Source organism: Dama dama, chromosome 19 (genome assembly GCF_033118175.1).
Source record: "Dama dama isolate Ldn47 chromosome 19, ASM3311817v1, whole genome shotgun sequence".
In the NCBI taxonomy this organism is placed as follows: domain Eukaryota; kingdom Metazoa; phylum Chordata; class Mammalia; order Artiodactyla; family Cervidae; genus Dama; species Dama dama.
Window position 1 is genome coordinate 60031941 of NC_083699.1, and position 22245 is coordinate 60054185.

Here is a 22245-nt window from a genome sequence, read left to right on the forward strand (position 1 = left end):
TCCATCCCCCGAGTGGCACATACTCGCTTTCTCTAATTAGGAGCCCCCCAGGACCTTTCTTAACATAGTCATCTCCAGTTCGCAGGAATCCGCCTTTGGGGCAAATGAAAAATGATAGATGATCGCAGCCAACAAATTCGAGCAGCGTCAGGTCGGCAATGGTCTTCCAGTGAAATGGCAGCCGGAGATGTCTGCATTCCTTTTTATTCTTCCTCACCTTCTACTACAGAGCCTCATATCGCCTTCCTGCCCTCTAGGATAAGAGGATCTCTCTAATCGTTCTTGAAAGCCTTCCGTGTCCTCTTCCTTTCCAGTTTTTCCACTTTCAAACTCTTACAAAAGACGTGTAAAGCAGAACAGAGAACAGGATACAAAAGAAGTTTCTTCAAACACCTCTTTTGCTAGGGTCTCAAGGCGGCCCTTTTAAGGAACCAGGCCCACCTCTTTCCCATTCATCTACTGGCTTTCGGTCCTGCCCATCACTCTACCTTTAAGAATATTTCCTGTTCCTTCAACTCAACTTGCACACCTCCGCACCCACCCCCGGCCCTCCTCATTGGGCCGCCCGAGGCCCGTTCACTCTTTGGTTTTCCCGGCACCTTCTCCCGCCCCCTAGATAGCGCAACGGCGTCTCGGGCTCCGACTGGCTACTACTGAGCCTCTCCGGGTTAGGATTGGTGAGCTCAGTGGTAGGGGCGGGACCGCGGTGCACCCAGGGTAGGCTGTTCACTAGCCGAGCGGCTGCCGCGGGAGGGGCGGGGAGGGCCGGGGAGGGCCGGGGAGGGGCGGGGGGAGGGGGGCTGGGAAAGTTGAGGCCGCGCTGCCGCCGGGTCTCCGGCCTTGAGGGCTCGGGCTCGCAGTGGCGGCGGTGGCCGCTAGAAGAGGCGGCGGGGGCGGGGGGAGAGGAGGGCCTGGGCCCGCGCTCCCCCAGCCCCAGAGAAGCAGGAGGCGGCCGCGGACGGAGAGATTGGCCTGGGCGGTCGGACACCCCTGCGGAACCCGCTTGGGATCATGACCCAGGCTGGGGTCGCCGCTGCCGCCGCCACCGCGGCCGAGACCACGCAGCCAGCGGGTGAGTGACTGAGGGAGGGGGCCGCTGACAGCCGGGGCGCGGGGCGGGGGCCGGGGCTGCGGGGGCGGCTCCGGGGGGCGGCTCCGGGCTCTGCTCCACCCACCCCTTCCCAGCTCCCGGAGGCTAGGGCTGCGCAGAGTGTGTCTTCTTCCTGGGGATCCCTGCTTGCGGAACCTGGGGGCCGCGAGCACGGAAGGCGCGCGCACCCCTCTTCTGCTCGACCTCTCGGCGCCCCGCGCCCTCTGGTGCCAGGCCCGTGGGGGGCTCGCGCTGCGCCCCGGCCCCCAGATGCGCGCGGGGCGAGAAGGGCTCCACGCTGCCCCGGGTGCTTAAAGAACTGGGCATCCAGGTTCACACCGGATGTCCTTTGCCCGCCTCCTTCACCTTTTTCTGTCTCCTTCATTCCCTCTTCTTTCCTTACCTTCCGAATTTCCTTCAGACCCAGTGGTCAGACTCACGTGATTTGCTTTTTAACTCTCACTTCTATGTAGTAGAGTTAGGTTTGCAGGTCTTCTTTTTAGAAGCTTTTCTTTCCGTTCTGAATTGGAGCGGTTCTCCCAAACTCACGGCCCCCTTCCCCCCACCCCCCGCCTCCCTGTTACACTGGAGTATGATCCTTCGGATTTATTAACTATAAACCTAAACGTAAACCTATATGTATGATCCCAGCTATAGACTTTAAACTTACGTTCTCATGCAATTTTTACTGCTAGTAGTAGATACATTGACCTAACACCACACAACACTAGACAATTGTAGTTAAGTTTGCATAAAAAAAGACAGTTGCTTACTTATTAACAAAGTACAGATTTCTTGAATAAACATTTCTGTGAGTAACATGGATTCTGAAGCATATTTGTACCTTTGCTTTTTCTTAAAAAAAAAAAAAAAAGCAATCCTTTTTGAAGAATCAGCAGGCTGGCACACATCCTCATCACCTTGATGACTTTTTCCTCCTACACAGCACACATATTTAATATAGTACACAGTAGCTATATGGGATACATTTATTGTTTCTGCTTTTTTGTGAAGTACTTAAAAAGTATTTGTTACAAAATAAGCAAAATACCTTGTAATCATTGCACTTCTGAAACCAAGAAAAGTACCTGGTCTCAGGAACGGTGTAAAGAAGAACTTACTCTCATATTTTGCTCTAATCTAAGCAGTATGAGTTTTTTAATACACAGGTATTACATTCTCTATATATTTAAAAGTTTCATAAAATCTAGACAAGCCTGCAGCCTAGAACATTCCTTAGTATAAAAGCACCCCATTGTAGCGATTTAAGAGCAGTGTAGGATTGAAATAATTACTTAAGATTCTTATTTTTTTTAATGCTCTGCTGGTATGTGGAATCCTAGTTCCTCAACCCCAACCTGGGGTCAGACCCATGCCCCTTGCATTGGATGTGTGGAGTCAACCACTGGACCACCAGGGAAGTCCCTGGAATAATTATTTTCTAAGTTAGTTGTCTGTGGGACATCGTGGAAATAAAATTCTAAAGTTTCAGATTGTGCAGTCAGTGAAATAGTCAGGTAAGAGACGTTGATGGGCTATTTTCCTATTTTCAGAGTTTAGCATTGTCAACAGGGAAAAGAAGCTCTAAGGAAACAGAATGTTTAACTCAGGAGATAAGCTTCAACAGGCAGTCAGCGTGAAACTGTAGCTTATAAATAGGGACTGAATCAAACTTGAGTCTTTTTTTTTTTTTTTAAGATTTATTTATTTATTTTATTTTTTAGCTGTGGTGGGTTGTCATTGCTCACAGCCTTCTCTGGTTGTGGCTAGTGGGGGGCTACTCTTTGCTGAGGTGCCTGGGCTTCTCACTGCGGTGTCTTCTCTTGTTGCAGAGCATGGGCTCTAGGGTGCATGAACTTCCATAGCTGTGGTGCATTGGCTTAGTTCCTCCGAGGCATGTGGGGTCTTCCTGGACCAGAGATCAAACCTATGTTCCCTGCATTGGCAGGTGGATTCTTAACAGACCCTGGACCACCAGGGAAGCTTCCATACTTGGGTCTTAACCATATCTGTCATGCCTTTCCTTTCTACCCTCTGACCCAGTGGTTCTCAGTCTGGACTGCATAGTAGAATCATTTTATGTGCTTTTACATTTTAATACCCAGGCTTCTTGTGTCAGAGATTCTCTTACTTTTGATATGGGGTAAACCTCAGCCATAGGTGTATTCTTTAAAGCTCGTCAGGTGTTTCCATTTAGCAATAAGGGTTGAGAACTACTATGTGTCTAAAAAATGTCCAATCTAATAAACTTGTGTTCTAGGCTCTTCTAAATCAGGCCTGCACTCACGTGTCCAGCTTTCTCCCCACTGCTTCCCAACATGAGCGTCCTCCTGGTCCCACACATCAGCAGTTCAGATCCTGGCTTCTATTAGTGATGTTGGTCTTTCTCAGCATATGGATGCCCCCCTGTGCTCCCTCTCCCAATGACCGTAGTTCTAACTCTACTTCAGTGAAGGTTTTCCTGGACAGCTCTAACTCTTTAGTGACTGGCTCCCTTTGAACTTTTCACCCACATATTAAGAGATTCCCTTTATGCTTATATCATCTGGTAGTTTTAACTTCTTTTGTGCTTGTGTTTCATTATTCTTAAACTTGATGGCAAGGAGTGTTTTATTGTTTGCTCTTCTACAACAGTTTGCTTTGAGTCAGATTGATTTGCTTTGAAACCTCCCCAACACTGCTTGCAGCTATAGTTTCAGGTTTGATTCCATTCTGGATGTTTCTGTGTTGGTAGTTTCCTTACACCTTAACTCACATCAGAATTCATGTATGTCAGTTTCTTCCATGTCTTTTCCTTACTTCTTCAGTAAGTTGATTATTTTCTCTTCTGTGGTCCCAGTAACAACTTGTACTTATTTCTCTGTTAACACTAATCACATTGCCCCTGAGTATGTGTTTATCCACCTTCTCTATGAGCCTGCTACCCCTGGAGCATCCACATTGAGGGCTCCAGGAGGTATAATTCACACTCTATTCTTGCATACCATTGCAACATGGTGGAAATAGAACCCCACCAACATAGCAACTGTGTTCTCTCATCTTTGTACTTTTGGGACCTAATGTAGCACTAATTATTAGTAGGCATTCAAAAAATGTTTGTTAAATGAGTAAATGACTGTTGTGTTATATATTATGTGAAGATAGCATAGGTTGATTTGGCATTAATTGATTTCACCATTAAATATTCTTTATGTCCTATACTACTATTATGGATTTGTTAAGGATTAGTGGAATTTAAGTAATTGTGGTTATGATAGATCCCTTAAACATGTAATCTTCCTTCCAATATGCATGGAGATATATACCTTGAGTCTTTTACTCTCAACTCTGGAAGTTGACTCTTGTTATCCATAAAATATTTGTGTAACGCTAAGAGAAAAGCTGTTAACTGTCCAATTAGATAATTTTTCTTTTTCTCATTAAGTTTTCCATATGGGTACAATTGCACTAGTTCAGAAGGCCAGATCTTTTAATTAGATCAGTAGGAGATGATAAGTTGTTCCTATTAATGTGCTAATACTGTGTTTTTAATTCAGTTCATGAAGTATTGAGTGTTTACCATGTGCCCAATACTCTTAGCTATTAAAGAGAATACAAAAGTAGTAAATGATGTGGACTCAGCTCTTAAGAAGTTTTTAGACTTATTGGGAGGATTGGGGAACATCATATCAAATAAGGGACTGAATACAATATTCATTACCTAATTTAAAATAAGTACTCAAAATTGATGTTGCAGTGATGAATACCATGGAAAATTAAGAGAAAGACCAGATATTCTTTCAACAGACATTTATCGTCCCCATACTGAGTACTAATTATTGAGGATACAAATGTGGAAGCTTTGGTTTCTACCATTTAGAAGTTTATAATCTACTGGGGATACCCAATAAGAATATAGAGTGTATTTCCTCTTAAGACTTTGTGGAATGACAGGTACAAAGGCATGGAAATGAGAGAGGGCTTTTCTTGATTAAGAAGCTGCAAGTAGATTGTTGTGGTGGAAAAGTGGTATGTTAAAGAGCATGGACTTCGGGGTCAGACACGTGTGGTTTGCAAACTTTTATTCCTGACAGATCTGAGCCCTCACAGACCTTGTCTGTGTGATGTGGCAGTAGTGTGGTAACTTCGCTGCTAGTGTTAGTAAAAAGAGGTACCCCCGGGTTCACTCAGTTCCCTGCTCCTTGTGACTTCCCTTTTGTCTGTTAGCTGGCTGCATGAGAGCCTCAGACAGTCTTCCCTCCAAATTAATGAAGCCATTATTGGGTCCCTTGGCAAAAACATTCTCCCCTTAGCTACTATAATTTCTTGAACAGCAGACATCCATAGTGAAGGGAACAGGGAGAAGAAATTTGTAGTGTAACCATGAGAGGTACCACTTCTACCTCTACTTCATTTGCAGGATAAATTTCTGTTTGGTTGTGAGCAACAGAAATTGCCTTTGGCTAACTTAAGCAGAAAAGGGGGATTTATGGATAGATACTGGGTAGGCGCACAGAAGTGGAAGGAAAGTCAAATAATGAAGCCTTGGGAAGACCAGAGAAAGCAGCTTCTGGGATCACATGGGTCTATGGGGCTAGCTCAACCTCAGCCAGTTTTCCTCCTTGTGCAGTCTTGTTGGTCAGCCCGATGCCCATCCCAGGGGTGAACCCACATTTTATAGTCATATCAGATCTCAGGAGTGAGACAGAGAAGCTCTCCAAAGGACAAGTGAGGTAGTACTGCCAGAAGGTCCCAAACAAGACATTTCTTACAGAGTTCATAGAATTTGGCCATGTGGAGGTCTTGATGTGTGAGCTTGACATAAACAGTTTTTGGAACAAAAGCCAGATAACAGGGAGTTGAAGAGTGATTAACAAGAGAGGAAGAAAGGACTCTTGAGTATAAACTGCTTGTTCAAGGAGCCTGATGGTGAGGAGGGAGAAAAGAATAGGAATACCTAGAATCTGTGGCAAGGTCAGAAAGATAAAAAAATAATTTTAAAAACTTTTAAATGGGAAAGAATGAATGTATTTTAATGTAAAAGCACTAGTAAATTAGGAGAGATTAATATATGAAAAATAAGATATATTTTTGTAACAAGATTGCTAAGAAGTGGACTGATAGAGTCCAGAATAAAGGGAGAAGGTTAAGTGTTAGCTGGAAATATTAAGGTTTTATAGAAGAAGACATATTTCACTGGGCTTTAAAGAGTTAATCGGATTTTGATAAGCAGAGTAAAATGGAGAGGTTATGCCGATGGGAAAATAGTATAAACTTAGCAAAAACTAAACTAACTGGTAAGGAGCATAGGGAGGACCCTATGTGAAGTGGGGAGGAGGGATGAGTTGATGATGTGATCAGCTGTATAACCCTGCTCCTCTGTGTGTTGTACTAGGAGATGTGGATAAGCAAGCCTTGCCAGAAAAGACGGTAGTATGAAGTAGGGTCAGGAAAGGCAGGACCCAAGAGTTTGGATTTGAGTAGATGTGGGGAAATGGTACTGTAGACTCTGGAGCAGGAGAGGCACATGATGGGTTACAGTGCAATGGAAAGATAACACTGGAAAAATAGCAATGGAAAGAGACACTGGAGTATAAAACCACTGAAGGATAGGGAAAAGACTGGGAGCAAAAGACTATTAAGTCCCAGACCTGTGTAAAACGGAGACTACTCTAAGGTGGTGGTAACAAACATTAGGAGATGAACATTGTGAAACAAATTGATAGGATTCAGTGAGAAGATCTGAAGGTCATTTTGTGGTTTAAAACCAGGTTAAAATTTTGGTGGTGTTGATAAAATGGAGATTGGAAGTAGTTCTCTTAAGAGGCAATGCCATTTTGACATGTTGCAAACAGACTCTGGTTTATTGCTTCAAAATAAATTGTTCCGAAGAGTGCTTTGCCTAACCAAAGATTTGGAATAAGATCAGCTTTGAATGTTAGCTGTATTGTACAAACATAGCAGCTTTTATACAGAAAGAAATTGAAACTTTGTAGGGAAAAAGCAAATAGTAAAAAACATTCATCCTTGGAAGTCAAAATGAGAAAAAGACAGGATTCATGTTAGAGAAAGATGATGCATAATTGGAGAGAGGAAGACAGCGAGGGAGAGAGAATTTCAAGCAAAGGGAGAGATCAGCAACCTCATATCCTGCAGAGAGGAGAAGGCCTCTGGCTTGTTGAAAAATAGTCCCTTACCTCTAAGAAAGTAGTTTTGATTAGCAGGAGCAGTCAGAAGGCAAACCACCATGGAGTTGAGGAGAGATTGGCCAGTGAAAGAAAGCTGAGTAGTTTCATAGAAATAGGAGGAGAGAAACAGAATGATAAATAGAAAAAGCAGTAAATGCTTGTTTAATGTGAAGAAGCAAGAGAGAAATGGTTAAGGAGGGAATATAGTACTAAAGAGGAAAGAAGTATAGATGCTCTGGTAAGCTGAACGGACAGATGTATAGATCGAGGTCTGTTAGGATAAATGTAGGATCTAGTTAAGGAACTTGAACCAGATGACCTTTATCTTCCCAGTGAATTAGGGGGAAAATGGAAGAAAGACAATTAAGGTGTCTTGAGCTCTTGCTATGTACCAGATACTTCGCTTGATCCATTCCACATATTATCATGTAAACTCTTAATAGTTCTTTGAGGGATTCATGATAATCTGCCAGTTTTAAATTTGAGTGTGCTAAGACTTCAATGAATACTAATTTTTACATATTTAAATATTTATTTATTTGGCTTCGCTGGATCATAGTTGTGGCATGTGGTATATTTAGTTGCGGCATACAAACTCTTAGTTGTGGCTTGTGGGATCCAGTTCCCTGACCAGGGATCGAACCTGGGCCCCCTACATTGGGAGCATGGAATCTTACCCACTGGGCTACCAGGGAAGTCTTAAATTTTTCTCTCTCTCTTTTTTTTTTTTGGCTGCACCACGAGGCACGTGGGATCTTAGTTACCCCACCAGGGATCCAACCTGTGCCCCTGCAGTGGAAGGACGAAGTCTTAACCACTGGACCAAGGAAGTCCCTTGAATACGTATTTTTAAAACCAAATAACTAGTAAATGTCTACTTTGAGATATGATCCTTGGTCTGATATCAAAAGGTAGTCTCTTTACCCTCTACCATTCATTCATTAAAGTGAGGTGAAGAGTATCGGGGCCTTGAGAGCATCTGTGTTACTGATTACAGTGGCTGTGTCTCGGAAGACTTGGAAGGGCTTTAAAAAGTCCCTGTACTTTACCCCTGTAAAGTACTCATTCCTTTATCAGCTTACTCCTTGATTATCCACTATATTAGTCAGGGTTCTCCAGAGGAACAGTAGGATATATGTCACAAGATGAGTCTGGAGCATCTTATAGTGCCAAAAGATAGGGAAGTACTACAAAGCAGGAGAGGGGGAAGGGGAAGGGCATGTAAAAAGAACACTGGAGTGCCCAATGGCCAAAGCTTGAACAATTTGACCAACAAAATAACTATAGTATTAAATTTTAACCCAAAGAATAAAATAAGTATCCTGAGTTCATAATAATACAAGTAAATGACTGAATAAATAATTGAGAGAGAGGAGACAAATCTCCTTCATAGAAGAATTCTGGAAAATATGTATTTAGATACGTCTTCTCCGAGAGAGAGATTTATTCCCCTCCCTTTGAGTGTGGACTCAACTTAGTAGTATTCACTTTCAAAGGATAGAGAATATAAAGGGAAATACAGTGGCATTACTGTAACTACTTGAATAGTGTTAACAAGAAATTTGAGGAGGACAGTTGGTGGGGATGACTACTACTTTTACAACTTAAATTCTTCAGAATGATTTGAATAGTCTAATGTAAGGATGTTTTATTGTATAATGAAAAGAAAATCTAGTTAAGTAACACCAAGAGTAAGAAAATGGGAGAATAAAAACACATCCTTACTAGTGTTGAAAAGCTGGGAAAGGTGTCATCTAAGGATCAGAAATGTTGAGGACTTTATGAAAAATGAACAGCACATAGGAGCAGTTTGATGATAAAATCATACAGCATTGAGAAGTCTGCAAACCAGTATAGACTTGAAGGGGAAAAGCTAGAAAAGTGAGTTTTCCAACACAATTCTGGAAAACTCCGAAGCTAAGAGACTGAAAAGTTGAGGTTGGTTGTCTTAGCCCATGTTGGTTGCTTCAACATACCATAGACTTGATGACTTACAAACAACAGAAACTTACTTCTCACAGTGCTGGAGGCTGGGAGTCCAGATCAGGGTGCCAACATGGTTGGATTCTGGCGAGGGCCTTTTTCCGGGTTGCAGACTGCCTTCTTCTTGCTGCAGCCTCACAAGGTGGAAGGGGCAAGCGAGTTCTTTGGGCCTTCTTTCATAAGGGCACCAATCTCATTCATGAGGGCTCTGCCCTCATGACTTAATCATCTTCTAAAGGTCGCACCTCTTAATGACATCACCTTAGGGATTAGGAGGTCAACATATGAATTGGGGTGGGGGGATGCAAATATTCAGATGATAATAGCAGTCAAAAGGTAATTAATTTAGATTTTGGAACTGTATTAGGACTAATTAGAATAGCTAATAACAATGTTTACTCCTGGACTAACCTGCTAGAACTTATTTATGTAAATTAGGTGTATCTCCATTGGGCTTGAGGGCCAGAGAGAGAATCAGGGTTATATCTCAGAGAACTTCTAATTGCCACTGTGAATGTGGGGCTCCTTTCTTCACAAGTTACCCACCTAGCTGCTCCCCTCCATCTCTGCATGACACTGTTGACAGGCAGAACTCTTATTATCAGCATACATGTTCATGATGCAGAGAAGAGTGATATTCACACATATTAAAGCAGTGATTCTAAGAGGTGGATGACCATTAAAATCACCTAGGTCATTTTTTAATTTAAAGGTGTTTTCTACAGTGCATCCAGAGATGAGAACCACTTTGCTGGGGAAACCAACTTTAGCAATCAGTTCAGTTAACTGAGACTCACTAAATATTTAAGGAAAATCAAGAGGGTGAAAGAGGAACACCAAACTGAACAAATAGAGGAATCAATTTTTGGGGAAATGAACATAATAAATGATATTTGTTGTTTTAAAATGTCCTCAAAGATTTTAGGGAATACAGTTTCCATAAAATAGCAATGGGGCATAAGAACAATAAAGTTTCTGAAAGTTGAAAACATTTTCTGTGATAAAAAATTTAATAGCACGTTGAATAGCAGCATGGTTGTAATAGATTGACTGAATTAATGAACTGGAAGATCAGACTCAGGGAGTCCTTCTGAAATATGGTACAAAAGAACAAAGAAGAAAATTTTAAGTTGTTAGACATGAAAGATATATCTAGAAGGAGAACTAACACCTTATGCTAAAATTCTGCACAGTTTCAGTAAGTCTTTGTCAGAGGGGAGATAGTGGACGTTTGGTGGGTAAGAATTAGAGTGTGTTACAACTTCTGTGTTGATAGAAGAGACTATAGATACTGTTTTTTAATATGAAGAAAATATATTTAAACTCAGTACTATTATGTCTTAAGTTATTGATATGTGATTCCTCTGCTTTTGGCTTTATTCTCTCAGCTTTGCTTTTTGTGTATTACTTTCATCCTCAGACTGGCTTCCCTCTTTTGGAAGATGTCTGCAAGTGCAGTATTTTTTTTTTTTTTTTTTTTTTTATTTTTTTTTTTGGTCATACATTGATATGAATCAGCCATAGATTTACACGTATTCCCCATCCCGATCCCCCTCCCACCTCCCTCTCCACCCGATTCCTCTAGGTCTTCCCAGTGCACCAGGTCTGAGCACTTGTCTCATGCATCCCACCTGGGCTGGTGATCTGTTTCACCATAGATAGTATACATGCTGTTCTTTTGAAATATCCCACCCTCACATTCTCCCACAGAGTTCAAAAGTCTGTTCTGTATTTCTGTGCCTCTTTTTCTGTTTTGCATTTCACAATTTGTATGGAAATACAAAAAACCTCGAATAGCCAAAGTAATCTTGAGAAAGAAGAATGGAACTGGAGGAATCAACCTGCCTGACTTCAGACTCTACTACAAAGCCACAGTCATCAAGACAGTATGGTACTGGCACAAAGACAGAAATATAGATCAATGGAACAGAATAGAAAGCCCAGAGATAAATCCACGGACCTATGGACACCTTATCTTTGACAAAGGAGGCAAGGATATACAATGGAAAAAAGACAACCTCTTTAACAAGTGGTGCTGGGAAAACTGGTCAACCACTTGTAAAAGAATGAAACTAGAACACTTTCTAACACCATACACAAAAATAAACTCAAAATGGATTAAAGATCTAAATGTAAGACCAGAAACTATAAAACTCCTAGAGGAGAACATAGGCAAAACACTCTCCGACATAATTCACAGCAAGATCCTCTATGACCCACCTCCCAGAATATTGGAAATAAAAGTGCAGTATTTGGAATCACATCCTTTTTCTTTACAGTGGAAGGAGTGAGAGTATAACTACCTGCTTCATCAAACAAAAGTCCTGAGCTTTGCTTTGACTGGATCAGTTGGAGACCATTAGAGTCAGAAAAAAAATATTTGCCAAGACAAGTCAAGGCCTACTACTGAAGTGCAATGACTGGGTTGGGGAAGGGTGCATACTTAAATGAAAATTGAGGAAGTTCATGAAATGAAGAGGAGAAAATGTATAACAAGTGTCCATACAGTATGTTTCTTAAAATTATTAAGGGTATTTATGAATAGAATATATATAAAAGGAAAGATGATATTGAGGAAAATAAAGAAAAACAAAAAATCAGCCAAGGAAAAGTAAAAAGATAGTGGAGGAGGGAAGAGAAAAAAAGCAAAATATTGTAGCAATGCAATACATTCTCTCTTTTTTTTAAAGGCTCTTAAATTGTATAGAAACAAATCTTCGGATTTATGTTATTTCAGACAAATATGAACAAAATAATGCAGAAAAGTTAAAATAATATAAACACATACACACTCCAGGCAAATGTTGAATGGAAGAAAATGCATAATAGTTTGTTATCAGACAAAGTTTAATTCCATACAACAAACATTTAATTGGAAAATAATTGATAAAACTTTATATACCTAAAGAGCTAAAAGTGCATACTTTTCTCAAATACTCATCTAACACGTAACAAAAATATGTAACAGGACTACACAGGAAATCTCAAATTCTGAAAATTAAAAATTAGTTATTGCCAATCGTAGTGCAAGGAAACAGACACACACACACACACTTTTAACAAAAGGGGAACCAAAAAAGAAGAAAAATAACTACTTGGAAAGCTTTTTACTTTAACTCAGTTTGAAGAAGGTATGAAAGTTGAAATTATAAGGAAGGAAAATTCTAGATAATAAAAACAAGCAAATTCTGGAAAAATAAATATAAATGATTCATAACATGTGAAATGATATTCAGCCTCACTAGTCCTCAAGGAGATGCAGGTTAAGCAATAATGATATTTTTTGTTGCTTTGGACTTAAAAACTTAAAAGATATTGATTGTAGCCTTTTTTTGGTCAGCATTGTTTTTAATAGCAAACCAAGTGAAACAAAATCCAGAAATAAAAAAGGAAGAAGGATAAAGAGTATTAATCAATGGGTAACAGCTAAATAAATGATGGCTCATCCATGCTACACAATGCTATGCAGGTATTAAAAAGAGTAAGTTAAATTAAAAAGATGTCCATAGTGTATTTCTACACTAAAATAAAGCATATTTCAGAGTGACATAGAACATGATTAAATTTTTATTAAAAATTTTTTGTGCATGTGATAAGATATATATGTAAATGTACACCTGTAGAAAGATCAAGAAAATTGATGTCAAATTGATTACCAGTTGGGAGAGGGTAGAATGAATAGGTTGTACTGGGGACTTTAAATTTTCTTCCTTGAAGAAAGGGAAGTGGTTAAGGGTAATTTTTTTTGTCTAAGATCCCCTGGAGGAGGGCATGGCAACCCACTCCAGTATTCTTGCCTGGAGAATCCTCATGGACGGAGAAGCCTAGTGGTCTGCAGTCCATAGGTTTGCAAAGAGTTGGACACGACTGAAGTGAATTAGCATTAGCATAGCAAAGAGTCAGACCTGACTGAGTGACTAACACCTGACTTGGATAGCATTTTAAAAAATTATTTAAAAATTTAACTGAAACTATATAAACTATTTAGGAATTAGTAACTTGAAAATACTACATATCAAAATTTACAGGCTATGGGCAAAGTTGTACCTTGAGGAGATATTATAGTCTTAAATGCATTTGTTGGAAAGATAAAATTAATTCACAATGCATATATGTGGCAAAAATTAAAATTGCATATGAAGATATCCCATGTACTCTGCTACCTATTTCCCCTGTGCAGTCCTTCCAGAGAAATTCTGTGCATCATTTACTAGCTGTACATCATTTACATGTTCTTCTCTCTATCCCAAAGGATACATATATACAAGTTTATTTGTAAAATACATATATACATTAATTAATTTGCTAGGGCTGCCATAACAAAATACATAGACTGAAGGGCTTAAATAAGAAAAATTAATTTTCTTAAAGTTCCTGAGGCTCAAAGTCCAGGATCAAGATATCAGCAGGTTTACCTTTTTCTGAAGCCTCTTCTTGGCTTGGAGATGGATGCTTTCCCGCTGTGTCCTCATGTGGTCATCTCTGTGTCTCTGTGGTCTGTGTTCTAATTTCCTTGTCTTGTGAGGACACCAGTCATCTTGGATGAGGGTCTACCCTAACAACCCCATTTTAACTTAACTACCTCTTTCAAGGTCCTGTTTTCAAATACAGTCACATTCTGAAGTATTGGCCATTAGGACTTCAACATGTGCATCTGGGGGAGATATGATACAGCACATACAAATACATAAATTTATATATTTGACTTTCAGTACATATAACTGCATTGTATGGGTGAGACTATTAGGTTGAACCACCTGAAACTGCAGTTTCTAGAGGCAGAAAGTATGAAATATGGGCAATTTCAGGTGATTCTACATGATCCAGTGACATATTTAATCAGTCTCCTTTTGATGAGCCTTTCCTTGTCTTTTGCTACTTGAATATCCTTGAATAAATATCTGCTGGCACATACATGAATATACTTGCAGGTAAATTTCTAGGAGTTGTTGCATTAAAGAGTTATGTGTTTCTGTGAACCAGATGTGAGTCCATATTATGTCAGGAGGGAGCTGGTCTGGGCACTGAGCCACAGGCCTTCCTGACAGGACAAGGGCACCTCAGTGAAAGAGATGGGAGCTGTAAGGACAGAGAAAGAAGTTGGGGGGGTGAGGATAGTGCAAGAGATTATGTGGTGGGAGGCATTACTTACAATAAAGGAACTGTATTGATGTATTCCCAGTGGATTGTTTTGTAACTAGAAATGACTAGATGATTTTTATTATGTAGTTGTGACCAGGAAAGTCATGGCATCTGCTCTAATTTTTATCCAAGGAGTAGGATCACCCACCAGAGGAGATTTGAACTGGGACTGGGAGGTATTTTATACTGCTTGCATTTTATGTGTCCTTCTCATTTAGTTTAACAGTTACTAATATGTGCATCAGTATTTCCTTGGAGATGGGTCACAAAGAGTCGGACATGACTGAGTGACTTTCACTCACTCACATAGGAAAGATATTTGGAATTGATATTACCAGATTGTTAAAAGTATAAGGGCATTGGTACTTTATATACATACATCTGTGCTATTTAAAATTTTACAAAGAGCAAGAATTATTTTTTGCAACTGAATTAAAAAAAAAAATCCTGAAAGCCTGAAGTTCTCTGAATTTAATTATGATACAGTTTCTGAGCCAGAAGTTTTTGTAGTTTGGATGGTCAAGAGCAAGGAAAAGGTCTAAAAAATGCCAAACTGTTTACAGCAGGTATTCCTGAAGAGTGCAATTGTAGAGCTAAGTAACTTTTTCATTTAACTTTACATATTTCTAGACTCTCCAAAAATAATTTTTAAAATAATACTGTATTGAATATTTGGAAACTGCTAAGAGAGTAGATGTTAAAAGTTCTCATCAAAAAAAAAAAAGAAAAAAAAAAAGTTCTCATCACAGGAACTTGATTGTGTGTGGTGATGAATGTTAATTAGACTTGTAGTACACATCTTGTAATACAGACAAATATCAAATCATTATGTAGTATACCTGAAATTAAAGTAATGTTATATGTCAATTATATCTCAATAAAAAATTACTTTTTTATACAAACAGGTTACAAGTGTAGCTTAAAAATAAAAAAATAAAAACTATGCTGAGCAAATTACTATACCCTTGGCTTATTTCTTTTTCTTGAAGTATTGTTTCACTCAACTGCACAGTGAAAGCAGGACTTCATTATTTCATATTCTTATATATGTCATAGCATCTCAAGGTTGGCATTTATGGAATCTCCATGACTGATGGCACACAGCATGATGTTGAGGAGGAAGGAGCCAACAAACATTGTTAAAGGATGTAATATTTCTTTAATGGCAAAGGAAATTAGAACTTCTGATAACAGTTACACAAAGCAGAGACAACACAGCACAATCATAAACAGCTCCTCGAGTTCCCACCGAGATGGAAAGCAGCTGCTGCAAACACATGCGTAGAAGAAGGATTCTTTTGCACATGAAAAGCACCTCTGTGCTATTTTTGTACTATTAATACAGATTTAAAGACTTAATGAGTTGAACCAGGTAGACCATGTAGGAATTTCTTAACCTAAAATGCTAGACATGATAAATACAAATAATAGCTCATCTAGCAAAATACAGAGGGCAAAGATGCCTCAGAGCATGAATAAGATGATAGAGTACATATATCCAAGATATTAAACATAAATGCTGTAATCACAGTTTTAAACGACATGGAAAAATGTCCACCTTAAGGGAAAAACGTCAGAACTTTGCCCATGGCCTAACATTTTATGGCCGTGATCCAAACCAGGATTTATGCTTGTGTTGTGATTCCATGGATCATATTCAGTAGTGTTTGTCGTTTTGATTGGAGAGGACTATGGATTTATTAGAGATCTCATATAAAGAAATGGAACATATTTTAAAACTGTGTATCTATGTACCCACTCGTTAAAACATTTTAAGTAATTGTAAAATGTTTAGGAATGTATTTGATGGTAGCAGAACAGAAGTAAACACAGAGATTGAAAAGATTTTTCTCAACTCATGGACAAATAATGTTTATGCAGTGTGCCATAAAATATTTTCAAGTAAGACACTTTAATTCCAGTTTGAAATTTTTGTGGTAAGAATTAGGTTTTTCTGTTCATCATATCTAAAGACACAATTTAAACTAACTTTTACCACTAATTTGCTTCTCGGTGGGAAAAAAACACAACTTGCCACTGAACAGTTAAACTGAGTTTTCTCTTAAATGCTGGTACTTGTTTTTGGTGGTTTCACATTTTTCCCATATTAGGGAAACTGGGGGTGACTGGTAACTAAGTAAAATTTGATGTTACCTGCTGAACGAAAACAGATGTCCAAACTGATGAAAAGGATGAATGGTAGAGAATTTCAGATTACCCAAAGAGACTTCTGTTAACAGTTTCTTTTTTTAAAAAAAATTAAGATCTTGATTGAGATATAACTGACATACCATGAAGTTTACCATTTAAAATGTAATTTAGTGGTTTTTAGAACATTTTATCATCCCCCAAAATCTGACCCCTTCTCTCCCTCCCACTCCACCATTAGCAGTCATTCCTCATCCTCTTTAGCCCCTGGCAACCACGAATATACTTTCTTTCTCTATGGATTTGCCTGTTATGGACATTTCCTATAAATGGAACATATGAAGGTCACAATATGTGACCTTTTGTGTCAGACTTCTTTCACTTAATATAATGTTTATAATATAAAGGATCACCCATGTTGAAGCATGTATCAGTACTTCATGCCCTTTTATTGTCAAATAATACTCCACTGTGTGGTTATATCATGTTTTATTTATTTGTCATTTGGACATTTCTCTTGTTCCAACACTTTAGCTTTTAAGAATATCACTACTACAAACATGTACACGTTTTTGTGTGAACATGTGTTTTCAGTTCTCTTCGGTATATATCTAGGTGGAATTGCTGGGTTATAGGCAACTCTGTGTTAACTGAGGAACTGCCATATTCCAAAGTGACTACACCATTTTACATTCATACCAGCAAAATATGAGATAACTGCACACTTCTGAATATATGCATTTTTTTCTAGCTTTATTGAAGTATGATTGACAAATAAAAGTCATATGTATTTAAGGTGTATACCAAACACCAGCCAAATAAATTCCAACCACCAGCCAAATAAATTAAATAAGTAAATAAATGGGCTCCCCTCATAGCTCAGTTGGTAAAGAATCTGCCTGCAATGTAGGAGACCCGGTTTCGATTCCTAGGTCGGGAAGATCCCCTGGAGAAGGAAATAGCAATCCACTTCAGTATTCTTGCTTGCTAAATCCCGTGGACAGAGGAGCTTGGCGGGTTACAGTCCATGGGTTTGCAAGAGTTGGACACGACTTAGTGACTAAACCACCACCACCAAGGTGTATAACATAATGCTTTCATATTTGTATACATTATGAAACAACTATCACAATCAAGCTAATTAGCACATCTGTCGCCTCACATAGTTACTTTTTGTGGTGAGAACAGTTAAGGTTTTCTCTATTAACAAATTTCAAGTATACAGTACTTTATATTAACTACAGTCACTGTGCTGTACATTAGGTCTTCAGAACTTTTCATCTTATAACTGAATGTCTGTACCTTTTCACCATTTACCCCTACTCCCTAGCCCCTGGTAACAAGAGTTTTACCCTCTCGTATTATGAGTTTGACTTTTTTAGTTTCCACTTATAAGTGAGATCAGTATCAGTAATCTCAGAAATATCAATAATCTCACATATGCAGATGACACCAACCTTATGGCAGAAAGCAAAGAAGAACTAAAGAGCCTCTTGATGAAAGTGAAAGAGGAGAGTGAAAAGGTTGGCTTAAAGCTCAGCATTCAGAAAACAAAGATCATGGCATCTGGTCCCATCACTTCATGGCAAATAGATGGAGAAACAGTGGAAACAGTGGCAGATTTTATTTTGGGGGGCTCCAAAATTACTGCAGATGGTGACTGCAGCCATGAAATTAAGATGCTTACTCCTTGGAAGAAAAGTTACGACCAACCTAAACAGCGTATTAAAAAGCAGAGACGTCACTTTGCCAACAAAGGTTTGTCTAGTCAAGGCTATGGTTTTTCCATTGGTCATGTATGGATATGAGAGTTGGACTATAAAGAAAGCTGAGTGCCAAAGAATTAATGCTTTTGAACAATGGTGTTGGAGAAGACTCTTGAGACTGCCTTGGACTGGAAGGAGATCCAGCCAATCCATCCTGAAGGAAGTCAGTCCTGAATATTCATTGGAAGGATGAATATCCTGATGCTAAAGCTGAAACTCCAATACTTTGGCCACCTGATGTGAAGAGCTGACTCATTGGAAAAGACCCTGATGCTGGGAAAGATGGAAGGCAGGAGGAGAAGGGGACGACAGAGGATGAGATGGTTGGATGGCATCATTGACTCGATGGACATGAGTTTGAGTGGACTCCAGGAGTTGGTGATGGATAGGGAGGCCTGACGTGCTGCAGTCCATGGGGTCTCAAAGAGTTGGACACGACTGAGCAACTAAACTGAACTGATAACTGAGATCAACTGTGTTTGCCTGTGTCTGGCTTATTTCATTTAGCATGTTGGCGTTCAGACTGATGCATGTTGTTACAAGTATCAGGATTTCCTTTTTTTTTAAGGCTGAATAATTGTGTGTGTGTGGGGGGGGGGGCTTTCCATATATGTGTGTGTGTGTGTGTGTTGGGCTTTCCAGGTGGCACAGTGGTAAAGACCCTACCTGCCAAAGTAGGAGATGCAAATGACAAGATTTAGATCCCTGTGTTGGGAAAATGACAAGATTTAGAACCCTGGGTTGGGAAGATTCCCTGGAATAGGTAATAGCAACCAACCCACTCCAGTATTCTTGCCTGGAAAATTCCATGGACAGAGGAGCCTGGTGGGCTGTAGTCTGTGGTGTTGCAGAGAGTCAGACACAACCGAGCATGAGCATATATATATCACATATAATGTAGGAAATAATACACTCATATAGTACAGTATTTTCTTTACCCATTCACCTGTCAATGGGCACGTAGGTTGTTTCCTTATCTTTCCTACTGTGAATGATGTTGCAGTAAATTAGAGTACAGATATTTCTTCGAGATGGTGACTTATTTCCTTTGGATATACATCGAGAAGTGTGATTGCCAGAACATATGGTAGTTCTATTTTCCATAATGGCTGTACCCATTTATGTTTTCACCAGTGGTGTCCAAGGATTCCCTTTTCTTCACATCCTTGCCAGACTTTTTCTTTTAACTTTTGATAACAGCCATTCTAACAGGTGTGAAGTAAGATATCTTTGTGGTTTTGATTTGCATGAACCTGATGATTAATGATGTTGAGCATCTTTTCATATACTTGTTGGTCATCTATATGTCTTCTTTGGAATATATATTCTTCCTTGAATGTAAATATATTTTTAAAAGAAACTTCAGGGGATTAAGTGGCAGTGACCTTGAAAGAGCCTTTTGAGATAAATGTTCTATATATTGATCTAAGTGGTGGTTATATGATTGTATCCTTGTATAAAAATACATGAGGGGTTTCCTGGTGGTCTAGTGCTTAGAATTCTGGGCTTTTGCTGCTGTGGCCTGGATTCAGTCCCTGGTTGGGGAACTGAGATCCTGCAAGCCACGCAGCACAGTCAAAAAAAAAAAAAAAAAAGAGAAATAATAGGTGATTAGAGTGAACTTGAGAGAAGGCAATGGCACCCCATTCCAGTACTCTTGCCCAGCCACGCAGCACAGTCAAAAAAAAAAAAGAGAGAAAATAAATAATAGGTGATTGGAGTGAACTTGGGAGAAGGCAATGGCACACCACTCCAGTATTCTTGCCTGGAAAATCCCATGGACAGAGGAGCCTGGTAGGCTGCAGTCCATGGAGTCACTAAGAGTCAGACACGACTGAGCGACTTCACTTTCACTTTTCACTTTGCTGCATTGGAGAAGGAAATGGCAACCCACTCCAGTGTTCTTGCCTGGAGAATCCCAGGGACGGGGGAGCCTGGTGGGCTGCCGTCTATGGGGTCTCATAGAGTTGAACACGACTGAAGCGACTTAGCAGCAGCAGCAGAGTGAACTTAAATTAGTGACTTATTGTATGTAAGTTATATATCAATAAAGAAAAAAATCCTAACTGCATTGTCCTTTTTTCCATTTTACTGTAGACTAGGGGATTTCATTTTACTTCAGATCAGGGCTAGGCTAGTTTCTGTAGAACCACTGATCTTAAGATGCAATCTGAACACATTCATTAGGCGTAAAATATTCCTTTACAGTCTGGTCCAGGTTCCCTTTCTACCCCCCACCCCCCACAGTAGAATTTCAGATAAAACATTATAAAGCTCTGTGGTGAAAAAAATAAATGAGAACACTGGTTGCCTCGTGGGAGTAGGGGAAGGGATTGACAGGAGGGTCATGAGAGAACTTTCTCTCATGATAATAATGCTCTGTGCCTAGATAGAGGTTGTGTCACGCAGGTATATGCATTTGTCAAAACTCACTGATTGTTATACTAAAATTTGTGCATTTTACTAATATGTAAGCTTTACTTCACGGGGAAAAAGTTACCTCATGGGGAAAAAAGATGATTTGGGGACTTCCCTGGATGCCCAGTGGTTAGAACTTTGCCTTCCAGTGCAGGGAGTGCAGGTTTGATTCCTAATCAGTGCGTTAAGATCCCACAAGTGTCACAGTCAAAAAATCAGAATATAAACAGCAGAAGTAGTGTTATAACAAATTCAATAAAGACTTTACAAATGGTCCACATTAAAAAAAGAAAAAAGATGTGATTTTTTTCTCTTTTCATCTTTTTTGTTAATTTTTTTGTTTTTGAAATTCCAAGGGATTTTATTTTATTTATTTATTTATTTTAGTGGTTTTTGCCATACATTGACATGAATCAGCCACAGATGTGATTTTGATACAGGGGATCTGAAGGCCACACTTTGAGAATCACTGAGTTTGACTAATTTCAGAAATAACTTTCTTACCATGAAAAATAATATAGATTACTACTGTAACATTTTGACAGTTTTCTTTAAAAATTCATGATACTTCAAATATTTTAAAGGGTGTATTTGTATTTGGTTATATAAATATTAAAAATACTGTTTCCTTATTAGTAGGGTAATAAGTGGACAAGGATTCATGACAATATTAAGTAGTTCTTTGTTCCAGTAAATGTTCTTTTTCAGTGTCAGGCATACAATTTTAATATCAGGAGATACTGGACATGGAGATAATTTTGCATTGAATTAGGTTAATTGAATTGGCTAAAATGTGCTTTGAGATGGATATTTATACTGACATTTGGTAAACTGGGTGATTTTGATTTGAGGTTGTATTCCTCTTTCAGTAAACTGCTGGCTTTCACCCCACTGCAATATATTGATTGTCTCTACTTATGTGATAGGACTCTATTGTCATTGCTTTAAGATCCTAGATGTTTAAAAAAAAAAAAAACACTTTTACTTCATGTATCTTAATTGTAATGTGAATCTGAAAAGTTTAAGAAAAGAAGACAACTGGAGGGGAACAACTGGAACAGTGATATTAATCACCAAATGCTGACTCATGTGGGTATGAGGCAAATCTGACTTTACTGGTTTATAGGTAAAATTATCTGGTCAACTCTCATACCACATCCCAAACAATCTCTCCTACAGTAAAGTATTGATCAGGTCCCTGAATTTCACACAAGCCTGTGCTTTCAAGTTGTCCAGATAAGAACCACCTGCGGGCACTCATTAAATTTCAGGCTCCTACCTTGGAGGTTGGAATTCCTTCTTTTGAGACAGATTTAGTGCATCTGGGATGAGCTGAGAATCTATATTTTTAAACTGTTATCTTTGGGTTAATAGGAATGTTTAGGAAATACTGCCCTAAAAAAGAGTTTCTTTTGTACAAAAAAAAAAAAAAAGAAGAAGAAGAAAAGAAAAAGAAAAATCACAAAGAGACCTTTTTGGAAATACAGATTCCTGGGCCCTCCTTCAGTTCAGTGCAGTCTCTCAGTTGTGT

At 39.2% G+C, this 22245-nt stretch overlaps 1 protein-coding gene across 3 annotated transcripts in view; it reads left to right on the forward strand.

The window, feature by feature from the left end:
* The first annotated feature begins 799 nt into the window (after positions 1-799).
* Positions 800-22245, forward strand: part of USF3 (upstream transcription factor family member 3) — a 51376-nt gene continuing 29930 nt past the window's right edge. For all 3 annotated transcript variants that reach the window (XM_061167196.1, XM_061167194.1, XM_061167195.1), the window contains exon 1: positions 800-1072. The gene's annotated coding sequence lies outside the window, so the exon portion shown is untranslated. The remainder of the gene's footprint in view (positions 1073-22245) is intronic.